This window comes from Vanacampus margaritifer, chromosome 12, assembly GCF_051991255.1.
Source record: "Vanacampus margaritifer isolate UIUO_Vmar chromosome 12, RoL_Vmar_1.0, whole genome shotgun sequence".
Taxonomy (NCBI): domain Eukaryota; kingdom Metazoa; phylum Chordata; class Actinopteri; order Syngnathiformes; family Syngnathidae; genus Vanacampus; species Vanacampus margaritifer.
In genome coordinates this window covers 4,276,484-4,289,916 of record NC_135443.1, presented here as the reverse complement: position 1 = coordinate 4,289,916, position 13,433 = coordinate 4,276,484, and the positions used below count along the sequence as shown (strand labels likewise).

The 13,433-nt window shown below is 40.0% G+C and overlaps 1 protein-coding gene across 3 annotated transcripts in view; it reads left to right on the top strand.

Moving 5' to 3' along the window:
• Positions 1 to 440: 440 nt before the first annotated feature.
• The window catches only part of ctbp2a (C-terminal binding protein 2a), a 51,888-nt gene continuing 38,895 nt past the window's right edge, over positions 441 to 13,433 (top strand). For all 3 annotated transcript variants that reach the window (XM_077581327.1, XM_077581328.1, XM_077581332.1), the window contains exon 1: positions 441 to 718. The gene's annotated coding sequence lies outside the window, so the exon portion shown is untranslated. The remainder of the gene's footprint in view (positions 719 to 13,433) is intronic.

The following is a 13,433-nucleotide window of genomic DNA, read 5'->3' as shown; positions in this document are numbered from 1 at the left end:
CCACAATAATGTCAGCATTTTACTATCCGCTGCTTTGATGCTCACATACTCTGCTGGGTCAAAAGTAGCCCAAATTGGTTGACATAGCTAACCCAGTGCTGGGACCAGACGCACATTGGGTTGAGAGTTTGATCCAACAAGGGCGAATAAAAACTACAAATACTAATTAAGTGAAAGCTAACAAGAAATGCTTTAACAGTTTATTAGTGTAATTGAGGTTAAAACCATATTCATTTTATTACTAATATTTCCTAAGAAGAATCAACTTTCCTAGAAGAAGAAGAAGAGTGCAAGAGAGTTTGAGTGCGTGCGTGTATGTGTGTTTTACGAGCAAATGGCTCCGCCTCATTCACAAAGCCACAGAGAAGGAGGAGGAAGGAGGAGGGGGAGGAGGAAGGAGGAGGGGGAGGAGGAGGAGGAGGAAAAAAGTGATACGCACCTCTCAATCCTGGCAGGAGGGACGGAAGAAGAAGAAGAAGAAGAAGAAGAAGAAGAAGAAGAGCAGGATATTGTTTACGCGCCATTGAAGTCAACAACGGGACACATTCCAGGCTGCGTTGACGAGCCACCAGCGCCGGTGGGAATCGGGATTAAGTTTCTGTTGACATTCGTCAAAAGGTGGATTATGATCCAAATCCGAGGCGGTTTGAATTGCGCGTAGCCTGCGATGCTGCTTCCGGATACGACGCTTTCACTGTCACTCAGCATCCAGCAGGAGGTAGGAATGGACTTCATTTGTTAAGATTAGAGCCAACAAACCATGCTAATGCGTGTGCTAATGTGACGTTTTGTCATTGGGAGTTTTACCCCAGCATGTAAAATGAAATACGGGAGGATATTCCCAACTACTCCGTGTTGCGTTCACTTCCTCGCGAGTGTGACACGGAATGTTGTCACAAGTGGGATTAAAGCACACACAAAAGTAAAAGTTAGCTGGAATTTAACGTTCACATGGCTATCGCGAAACTAATTAGTGAGTTAAACACTGCACGTGAAACTCTCCGTATGAAAAGGCAAATCCCTACATTTCTAATAGTTGTGAGTGGGCAACTCTTAGCATTCTTTTTATTGCTGCATTTGGAGGTTCCAGTTGAAGAAAGCTTCAAGTGGAGGAGGGAGGAAGTAGGCAGTGCTATTGTCTGGACACTGAAGGGGTGGAGATTGAGGCTGCATGCAGATGTGCTGTTGGCAAAGGACATCTGCTCTCTCCCCTTCTGGGCATTGTCACAAAGCGGCTGGAATTTCGCGTGTACGTTCATAGGAGAAAGTCAAAGTTGGTGGAGGGAAAGTTTCACACACAGCAAAAAATGACTGAAAATAATGTACGGTGTTTATTGCATATTTGTAATTAATGCTCACATGGTTAGCTCAGATTCACCCATTCGTGGATTATTTGAGTATAAAAGTATTGCTTTGCTGGTATCTTGGTGTCAAGGAACTAAGTTAAAGTAGATGGCGGAGCCTCATTTAAACAAAAGTATTGCTTTGCCACCATTTTTACTAAACCTCTTGTGTGAGTGTGTCAGTCATTGGTGTCAAGGAAGTATGTGGAAGTAGTATATCTCAACCGAGGGGCAAGCTCTGCATGTTGGGTATTAGTTAAATTTAACCTAGGTTGTTTGCACAAGTAGCTACAAGAGAGGCTGCGCCAAATGAGGATGTGGAAGTGCACCTGCAGTGTATTTTTTTTTCAAAATCAAGTATTCTCTAAACCATTTATTTTTTTTAATGTAATGAACAAGAACATTCATAGCCAATCAGAAGTGTCAATGGTAAACTGAGCAAACAGGAAATTATTGTAAAGTATAGATAATAAAGTTCAATTCACAAAATCTAACATTTTGTGCAAAAACACACACAGTGGCATTATACAAAGGAGAAATGTACCCTCCAAAAAATAGTTGAGAAAGTCTCCAGCACGCTCTCCAAGTTTTATGAGACTCTTAATTGCACCATGAAAATAAAATTAAAAAAACGGATATTTTTTTTTATCCGTAACGTAATATTCAACAATTTTCTTCCTCCACTGCTGTCACATATCTAATTTGTCACCGTTCACAGGGATTTTCCCAGCCGCCGTCAGTCCGGCTCGCAGCAGCGATTCCTCGACTCCGTCGGGAATTGAACTTCCTCTCGCGTCCCCGCGGTCCGCTTGTGTTCTGATATGAAAGCTGCAAACACATCACATGTTGCTTCACAATGGATGTGGCGGCTCCTGTCAGGCCTCTTGATGTATCACCGGAAGGAAAACGCCGGGGGAAAATGCAAAATCAAAGAGTGCATTATGGACAACAGTACTGTGAAAGGCCTCTTAATTCATTAATCAATCCGACGGTGATTTGTTGCCCCATAGTTATCCCATCAGTCTTACCATTTTGGAAAATTATATGCATCCAACTTTGTGGGAACAGTTTGGGGGGGGGGAAGGCTCTAGTACAGAACTCCATCAAACATCTTTGGGATTAGCTAGAGCAGAGATTATGAAAACGACCTTGAGGATTCCGTATAATCTGGTCACTAATGGTTGTGGTTCACTCGCCTGACTTGCATGGAAGCGACATGGGTTTTGTGGTCCCAGTTAGTAACTTTGTGAAAGTTGTCTGTAGATCTGTCACTATCGAATATGTTTAGAATTGAGTAGTCATTGGTCAGTAATTATTACTGTTGTTTATTTATCGATTAGCTGTTTATTTGGTATTGTTTAATGACGAAACAAAACCAAATAAGCAACAATTAAGCCTTAATACAAGAGTGAGTAATGTACTCATCAGCATTTTTGAAACGGAGAATTGCTTCTTGATATACTGTACACTTCTGAGTCCATTTCAGTTCATTTACATGTCAAATGTTTTTCATACTACGGCTTCAAATAACAGTTATTTATAGTATATATAATACAATATAGCAGAATACCCCCCCCCCCCCCCACACACACACACACACACATCAATTGATTAGGATTCTGTTACACATTTGGTTCATTAAATGTCTGAAAACAGGCAAAAATGTTGATCATTGTTTCCTAAAGTAAAAGTAGATGTTTACAAATGTCCCACTTTCATTAAACACAAAGCTAATTAGTCTGCTTTCATGAGGGATTTAAGAAAATATTTACTGTTAGGAGTCTGAAATCAAAGGAGTTTGGCCATCTTATATTAATAAAATGGCTCTGAATGATTAATACATTTTTAAAGTAGTTAGATTAATTTGAAAATTGATTAGTTGTTGATTAATGGATTCATTTTGACACGTCTAGTTGCTGGGAAAGGTTCAAACTCAAGTTCGAAAATGGAGGCATGATCCAAGGATGAATGAATTCATCGTTAAACACGATACAAATCCAAAATCCGACTGCTGATGAAAATTCAGATTATTCGACCTTGTTGTGGATTGTTGTAGTTAATCTTGTGAATGGAGACAGTTACGTTTTCAACCGCGTCTCTCTATATATTTTTTTACCACATAACTCAAAAAGTTGAAAACTTAGGTGTAATCCAAACATGAATTGATCAACCTTTAATCACAATCCAGATGTTTTTGGTCTTGATCCAAAATTGGGTTTGTTTGTCCTCGGTGGTGATTTTAGTAGTTACTTCCGGCGATAGAAAATGGTTATGTTTTGACTGGCTGTTTGTCATCAACATAACTTAAACAGTTGGCAACAAATATGGATGGTATTTGGTATGATCTTGACCAACTTTTAACCGCGATCCAGATTCCTGGTGCTGATCCAAATTAGGATTGTTCGACCTTGGCAAAGGTCTCCGCTTTCATTTGTAATACTGCAAGTACTGCAGCCATTCATCCAGTTAAGCCTGTTCCGGGCGACACGGATCATTTAACGACGTTCTCAATGCTTTAGCGGTTAGGAGAGGATTTCACTGTGCGCTTTGTCGTCTCAATAGCTGTACTGTGAACACTTTTACACCTCTGTGAGCTACCGCGCTATCTTCACATTTGAAGCGTAAGACACTTCAAACATTTCTGTGCGCTGAATGGATTTGGCGCGCTCGACAAATGCTCAGCGGCTGTTTTTTTTTCCTCCCTTTCCTGGCTGTGAAGTTTGGGCGGGTTGGATGTGGCCAGCAGCAGGTGTTTGATTCTCCTCAGTGATAAAAGGATGCTGTGATCCTCTCGTCTGTGTGGGCGCCGGCAGTCTCTGTCGGCGGGTATGATCCAAAATGTTCAAGGGAAAATATTCATCCTGGCTAAGTGAAGCCATTTTGTCGACAGCTGTAGCTCACTGCATTCCAGAATTCCTCAAAATTACATTCATAGTGAAAAATTAAGAGCTAGGCTAACTGTTAGCATATTTGGAACGACATTTGCTGTTGCAAACTCTTCTGGCCATTTTTTATTAAATTTAGTAAATGACTTGGGAGACAGGTTATACAAACACACCCAACACAAAAATCAGCCTTGACACACCCCACACCACAGGATAATTGCATAGGATAATCTTTAAGACGACTCTTATTATTGGACCTTTACTTTTACTTTAAAGAAAGGAGAGACAATGCTCATATTTGGTCCAACTTGTCGATATGCGTGTACAGACGCTCCCCTACTTACGAACATTCGAGTTACGAACAACGGTACATACGAACATTTCTGCGCGTACAGTATGTCGAAAAATGTTCGGAAAGAAATGCTGTAAGTTAGATTTTGTATCGCGCGTAGTGCTTCTTTCCGCCGCTAATACCGACGATTGGCGCTGTGAGAGCTCATTGGAGGCTGAGCAACGTGGCGAGGAGGAGGAGGAAGAAAACGCCGGTCCCCATGAAGCAGGAAATAACTTTTGAAGCCGATTCCAGCGACGACGAAGAATCTCTCATGATATAAAATCCTCCTCTTCCTCCTCCTCCATCATCTCCTTAAGCATCGAGTACATCTTCCAAAAGTAAGTTAAACTTCATTTTATTTATCTTATTACGTACATGTACATACTGTGTGTGTCTCTCGCGCTCTCTCTCTAACATATGTAGTACAGTACAGTACTGTATGTATTCTCTCCATTTTATTAATTTTTTTTCAGTACAAACCAATGCAGGTTACTTGTACAAGCCTTAAACATACTTATATAAACCTTCAATATACTTATATAGGCTTTAAACATAAATTATAATACAAAATATAGCACTGAAGCAACTTACGAACAAATTCACCTTACGAACGATCGTTCGGAACGTAACTCGTTCGTAAGGTGGGGAGCGTCTGTATTCTCTTCAAGATGTCATTAAGTCTTAAATTGTAATTGGTGTGCTGAAAACCACAATCACTGATACTGTATGTAGTGTAGCCACAAAACACTGATACGCGTGCTGTATAGAACATTTTGTCGTTTCGTATTCATGATGAACACCGTCGTTGTTGTTGATGTCTGCATACATTCATTCGCCAGTACACTGTTACCCATCAAAGGTGAAAAAATGTCCTACTTCTCACTTTTCTGGAATGCGGCATTACACGGAAGCAATAACTGTGTCGTTTTCAATGTCCCTGTGAGACCCATTTCCCAAAATTTGCATTTACAGGCTCAGAGACACCGGCACTTATCCGTTTTCATTTAGAATCACCGTTGCATAATTGCCTCCATAAAGCTAAGATTTTTTATCATTATCGGTAACGACAACTAGTAGCAGACTCATAAACGAGCATTTCTGCACATTATTAACTCACTATGACTGGTGGGGATGGGGTGTGGATATTTACTCTTGCTGGTATTTATGACAGTTGGAGTTTGCTCAAACCACTTAATAACCTCCCACGCGCTCCTCGTTAACGACGAGCCATTTCCCTCCAAAGTGCTGCTAATGGCTTGCATTAACATTGAGGCCGGCCACGGACGAGATGGAAACGAAGGGACGGCACCACCTGAATGCAGCTCATTGTGATGCTTGTGAGGAAACGCTTGTGCTGACAGCTCATAATGTACTCATGGATGAATGTTTCCTACTGGAGGACACACGGAGGCTAGGCTGAATGTTTCTGAAGATCACGACACATTTTTTTCCCGTTAGATACACCTGCCAAATCCAATGATGATGCTGTACAAAGATAATGCTCAGTTTGTCTTTTTGCTGTGGTTGCACAACTTGCACTAGTGCCATTCAAAGAGGAATACGTCAAACAGAGTTGTTGCCCCATTAAAAAAATAAATAAATAAATCATCAAATGGGAATTTGGATGTCTCTGGGGTTGGTGAAGGACTCTGGTTGGTGGCCTGGTGGGTGGTGTCTGGTCGGTGCTGGATTTCACTTTTCTTTCTTTTCTTTGGTCCTTCCTCGGGTCTCATTCAAAGAGGAATACGTCAAACAGAGTTGTTGCCCCATTAAAAAAATAAATAAATAAATCATCAAATGGGAATTTGGATGTCTCTGGGGTTGGTGAAGGACTCTGGTTGGTGGCCTGGTGGGTGGTGTGTGGTCGGTGCTGGATTTCACTTTTCTTTCTTTTCTTTGGTCCTTCCTCGGGTCTCCTGACGGCCACATGACTCTGGCTGGAAGTGTTCGGTTTGGGTGAACGGTATGGGATTTTTTTTAATAGGTTTTAGGTGAACTAATGAATACACACACATAAACACACACATACAAAAAAAAAAAAAAAAAAAAAAAAAAAAAAAGAAGAGCAATGATGATGACATGTCAAATCGGTAAAATTACCGAATGAACAATACTGAGCTCTCCAGGAAAAAAATAAAATAAATAAAAAATAAATCACACCTCCCTTATAGTGTAAAATCTGAGTATTTGATTAGATTTTTTGTTTTTGTAGAGGCAGAAATTACATAGTTTGTGTGGGTGGCCAGTGAGTGCTGAAAGCATTTTGCATGCATATTGTTTAATTCACTCCCTTGTTATTATGTGTTTTGTTCCTTCCTTCCTGCCCACTCTCTCATGTCTGAGCCTCTCAGGAGAGAGGTGGCATGAGGAGGTGGAGGAAGAAGAAGAGGAGGAAGGCTCGCATTGTCTCGGCATGAGTGTCTATTTCAGCGCGGCTGACATGTACTTGTGTCAGGCGGATGTATCCCGCTGATGCCGAGTGAAGCTTTAAACTGAAAGATGTCAAAGATGCTGAAGCAATGTTTGCCTTTCTGCCTTGTACTCGTGCTGATAGAGAGACGTTAGGTTTTTGAAGCTGTGGCCGCTCTCAGTGGGTGATACCGACAGTTGGACATGGTGGAGGGGGATCAAAAGTAAGCGTCAAATATTTTCGCATGTCCCTTACAACTCAATCAGTTACATTCCTGCTTGTAATTCCCTTAGAGTGCAGATGCTTAGACTCTGACTGCATGAATATAAGTAGGCTTTTCCATGGCCCAATATTTGATAAGGGCCTTGAAATGTATTAAAAGAAAAATGTTTATGAAAATGAATGCTTTCTCATTGAACAGAAGTTCTTACATATTTAAATCTTTGTTGAGTAACAAACCAAGCCAATTCATTTAAATGCTTGAATAACAGAACTTGTGTACGGTAGCATTAAATATCTATAGATTAGAAATTTTTAACACAACATGTAAGATATCCACCCTTTATTATAGATACCAATAGTAGGAGATCCCAGATTACCTTTGCAATTCCATCCACCCATTTTTATTCAAATTTTCAAAAAATGCAAAAAATAAAACTGAATGGAAACACTCAAAATTCAAAATAGAGCCCAAAATTAGCAAAAAAACGTTTTTACGCTTAGAGGGGGTGGATTTTGAAGCGTATCGAAAAAAGGAAAATGCAAATTTTGGCTATGGAAGGTTTTGCGAATAACCGCTGGCAAGACCGGATACACGTCGCACGTTTTGACCGGATATTACGTCACATGTGCGTTTGTAGTCCCAAAGCAATGGCAGACGATAAAGTACGGTATGTTTGGGGGGGGTAAGAAAAATAAATCTTTTTGGAATTAAATTTTAGATGGAAAACAGCAAAGGAACGCTACGGTTTATCAAGAATTACAAAAGAAAACTCTTACGACGTCGTCGCACGGCGCAGTCGTTTCCTGGTCGTCTTCTTCTTTTAAATTAGTGGTGGATCACATCTCTATGGTGAATACCGCCACATACAGCGGCGGAGTCCCCTCTCAATATTCTCAAAAAAACAACAAATGGAAACGGGCATAAGTCGCGTGTCCGTTTTGCGCATTTTCAGTAAATTTGCTTAAAAATTTTGAACCAATTGGATAGAAACCTGACTACTGTAAAATTCTTACACAGGGCGGGAGTTCTCGGTTTACAACTGAATTGGTCACACTGGCATTTTTTTTTGCCATTTGAGATAGTCTCTGTCCCTAACCTCGGTGAATATTGGGGGTTTATCCAATGTACAGTGGGCCATCATAGTTTGGCTTTGAGTTCTGAAAGAGGAATAAAATTATTTGTCCTCTTTGCGTGTTCCAAAATTTGAAGACAGATTTAATGTAAGAAAAAACACCTTTGCAAAAATGATTTTATCTAACAGAGATCTCTGGACACTCATACAGCCTCTAATTCATCACTTAAACAGGTGGGATTCAGAGCGTCGAAATGTGCCTCTTCCGCGTGTACAATGGCTTCTTATAGTTAAAAGACCTCCTCTCTTTCATTTGTAGACAAAACATACTCTCTGGGTACTTTTCCATGAGCGATGGCGAAAACAGAGTCAGGAGTGCGTGTTCGAAACAGATTCTGTTCTCAAGGACCAAATGTGTTTTCGCACAAAGCGCTGAGAAGGAACTTTTTAGACTAAATAGTATGTCCCAGTTTAAGGTCAGATTATACCGAAATCAACACCATCTGCTCTGCACAGGACACAAAACATTTCGACAAGGTTAATATAAAGAATTAAAATGTTAATAATGTGTAACAATGGTTAATATATGAAATGAAGAATTAAAAATGTTATAATATCTATCAGTTCCCACCTCAAAACGTAATTTTCAAATATTTTCAAGCTCCAAAAGTGTCATGTAAAGAAATTCCCAGATTGACACATTTTTTTTCTCCTATTAAAAATGCTAATGTGTCAAACGTCTTTGTCTTTTATGTTCAAGAAGACTAAATTGTCCATGAGTCTGAATGTCTTTCAGTGCCCTGTGACTTGCTGGCAACAAGTTCCCAGAGTTAGCTGGCACAGTCTTCTGCTTACCCGTTACATGATATTCGAAGCAATACTAGGAAGTGAGGTCGGTAGATTGAGGTTCTTCAAATTCAACTCCACAACGTTGCTTTTTTAATGCCACCAGAGTTCATCCTTGCGGTCAACTGCAATCTGCCTCCATGGCTGTTTTTTTCTTTTATGCAGTCGAAGGGCCTCTTTGCTCTGCATAAACACTGGCACGCGTCCAACAAGGAAAGCTGGCAGATGTCCACGGAAGCGTTTGACTCCTGAACTACACTGTTAAGTCCGCAGTTGATTGAAATGACGTTGAGGGAGTCAACATGTTACAGTACACGACAGCACGCATGCATTTTCCATCACTCATCATCCAGAGCGTGATATTAAACAGCCCGATTATGGTCTCATTGTTGTTGACAAAGTGGGCGACTGACTGCCTGACGATTTTTTTTTTCATGATGTTTTATCGCCTGAGCTATCAGTGTTATGAATATGCTTATTAGGCTTCATTCTTTGATTCTCATTACCATCACAGCGGGACGGTCGGCGTTTTCAGCTCGTCAGCGTGTTTGCGCAAAGACGCGTTTGATTCTGCAAACGTTTGAAGATGTTTGATCCCTGATCCTGAACAAAAAGGATTTGGGTGGGTTAATGTTCCACTGATCCCGAGAGAAGCCTTCCACTCGCTGTCGTCTGGGGAGAACGCAATATAGTTTAAAGGCATGAAGTTGTGCTTCCTGCTCTTTGCTTTTGCAGCTGACTCATAGGTAATATTATTTTAATTAATTATCTTAATAGGATTTGTTTTAGTACAAGTGCAGTGATGGGATGGCATAGGTTTTGTGTTGGAGTCAAACCGCCGTACACCTTGAAACCGGTAACTAATCTGTGTCTGGTAGCTACATTATGTACAGCATTTATCCAATGGCAGTACGTTGATCAAACCCAAACCCAAAATGTTTTGCGATTCGCTTGGCCATCATTGGCTGCAGGTTATCACGCTACATTGTTTGGCTGCTGCAGGGAATTTGATGTGCTCAGTCGTCGAGTTGCGGCTGTTGTGATAGAACGTCATGTGATTTCTTTATTATTGTCATCCTATCATACTAAGTTACCACTGCCGCGCAAAAAAAGAAAGTTTTTGGTTGAATTTGTGCAATATGAATTCACATGTATAACAGAACGTACAGTATGGTGTTCCACAGGGTTCAATTCTGGGGCCTTTGCTGTTTTCATTGTATCTGGGTTCCAGTTTAGGAAAACGGAGGTGGTTGTTTTAAAGTGCTCTTATAAATATAGGGTTGAGTTGAGGGGGAGTCGGCCTCCTAACTGCATGATTTGCAATGCAGAATTGAGCTGCATGGAGATGGGGAATAAAAGAACACAACGCTTTCTGAAATCAGCCAGATTTGATGAAAAGGCTACTCTCCATGTTCATTTTGTTCTCCAGTAAAACCTTCAAGTTGACAACAATCATATTTTATTTTTCAATAAAGAAATATTTGGTAAATGCGCATAGGAAACTGGTAGAGTTCATCACCTCCAACAAGGTTAAGAACCACTGATCTTCATCATCATCTGTCAGTCTTCAGATATTTATGCAATACCGCTATGCCTTGATAAAAACTGACTGAACAAATTCCTTTTCTTCTTCACATTCATTCAATTCGTTTTTCTCTTTGGCACCGACAGAAATTCTTCACATACTGTCGGTAGCGTTTACACTCCCACCTCATTTACTTGCATCTCACGTTGTAAGACTGTCCAGAAGGGGAAGAATAAGAAAGTGTTTTTTTTTTTTACTTCACTCTGCACTGCAAGGTGAAATGATGATAAACTTGAACTTTTCAGGGTCTTCCAAGCCCAAGGCGAGGTCTGAACTACTGGAACGTTTCAAAGAACTCCCTGAACACATTTATTTTCCTCCACTTTTCTCCATTGCTTACGCCTCATCCCTGACCTTTTTCTTCTTTGCCGCTAAGCTCTCTCTCAGCCATATTTTTCTCTCAATTGTAGTTAAGCTGTCTTTGCCCTTGTCTCTTTTTTTCCCCTAGTATCGTGTCTGTGTCTTGCTCGCAGGTGCCTGAGAGGTGGCCTAGCTGTATATGGACGCTTCTTTTGTTTAGTCTTTTGGTGCCTCTGGCCTTGAATGGGCTTGCATGTCTGACAGACACGTAATTCTTTGCGTAAACTGTTTTTCCTCTCTTAGCCTAGATACAAATGAATTTCTTAGGGTTATCCTGTTAAGTTGCAGTCATGCATGTAAACACTCAATGAAAAATTGACTGAACCCTCCCCTCCCCACACACCCCCACCTCCCGTTTTCCCTTACAAATTAGCTGCTCGGTCGTATTAATAGAATCAACTGTTATGTTGCCGTTCTGCGGCAGCGAAACTAAAGCACCCCCCCCCCCCCAACACTGAAACACAAATTACTCTCTGAGTGTTAATTAAGTTTCCCTATCATGTTTTAGGCCCTCTAGACATGTCAGCTAGTGAACCGATACTCATTCAACATGAATGCCAGACCCTCTAGTCGTGACCTCTTAATTTGCCGCTGAAGAGCTTTTATAATTGTTGCATATGCATCAGGTGCTCGTACGCTAATTCGGCGCAAAAGATCATTAAGTTCAACGATTTAAATTGACGCTCGCAACCCTGGGTGCAAAAAATGGGACAAACTAATCATCCTGGATTTATTCTGAGGGTATACTTTGAACATGTCTAATTATGCACTATTGGGAGATTAACTGTATTTTTATTCCTCATGGTGAAATACGTTGTAATAGTTATGGCTTCTTTCTATCGCTATATAGTGGATCCTCACATACTCACGTTCTGCACTTGTAGATTCATCTCTCCACTTTTTTTTTTTGTTGCCAACCCCTCTTTTTTTCTGAAAAATGCACATGAGAGATTTATCAGCATTTCTTGAAGAATTATTTGGGTTTACAAAAAATAATTTTTTTCAAAGACATTTCAATGAGTGTCAGTTATACACTAATTTGTAGGCTGGCTTGGTCCCAATCATTGCACAAATTGTGGGGGTCCACTTTAAAGGCAGGTGAGGAAGAGACACACATTGATATTTTTGCCACAAATTGTTCTCCACGACTTCAGCAAACCATGGCATGACCAGAAAACTATTATTTATTTTTTTGTTCAATGAATGAACCAAAATGGCAATTTTGTTGTCTATGGGATGTATTTAAGTGAAAGGGAAATAGGACATAACCACCACCAACTACACAATGCTGGGAAGTGAAACTACGGGAGATTAGGGCCAGTGAAGAGAGAGAAAAAGTTTGGCAGGATTCTCAATTTATTCTCAGAATTCTGACTTTATTAGTGTTACTATTATTCTCACTTTAAAGTCAGAATTCTGAGAAAATTCTGACTTTATTCTCAATATTCTGACTTTATTAGTCCTACTATTATTCTCACTTTAAAGTCAGAATAAAGTCAGAATTCTGAGAAAATTCTGACTTTATTCTCAGTATTCTGACTTTATTAGTCCTACTATTATTCTCACTTTAAAGTCAGAATTCTGAGAATAAAGTCAGAATTCTGTGAATAAAGTTAAAATTGTGACTTTAAAGTGTGAATTGTGACAACTCTCACTTTAAATTGAGAATACTGTGATTAACGTGAGAATTCTGAGATTAAAGTCAGAATTCTGACTTTAAAGTGAGACTTGTGAGAATCCCGCCAAACTTGATTTTTGCTTTCTTCACTGGCCCTAATCTTTTTCCGTATGAAACACTGGCTGCTAATTTTTTTTATTTTAGATGTGCTTAAAGTAGTTATCATACTTTCTCATCGTTGAATTGTTGTATATTTCTTTCATTTTAGTGGACAGCTAATTATTATATGTTTCATTTGCATCCAATGCTTTATATTTCTATGCTTTTTTTTTTTTAAATTGCATTTTTTTTTTTACTTTTAAATAAACATGACAATACAAGAAAATCTGGGCTGCCCTGGCATAGAGCCTGATCCGAATTCCATATGTTAACTGGGTCATCACGTATTGCCAAACCATGCAAGTGCTGCTGCTCTTTGAAGCCAAACAACACCTCAGCGTTAACTTCTAAAATATTGCAAACGCTCATACTGCCTTTTATTTAATCCCAATAAATAGCACTGCGACGTAAGGCATCGCCAGTCCGTGTTATTAAATGATGCTGCGGAGAAAGTAAATTGGCAATTACTCCAGTTGAGATTTTAATGGCAGGACTTTGCTGGAGTTCATTATAAGTAAAGAGCTGTACGGGGAGAAGGAGGGCCTCTGGCCTCGATGAGTTTGTCTGCAGCGTGCGATAATGTCGCCATTATGCGTTT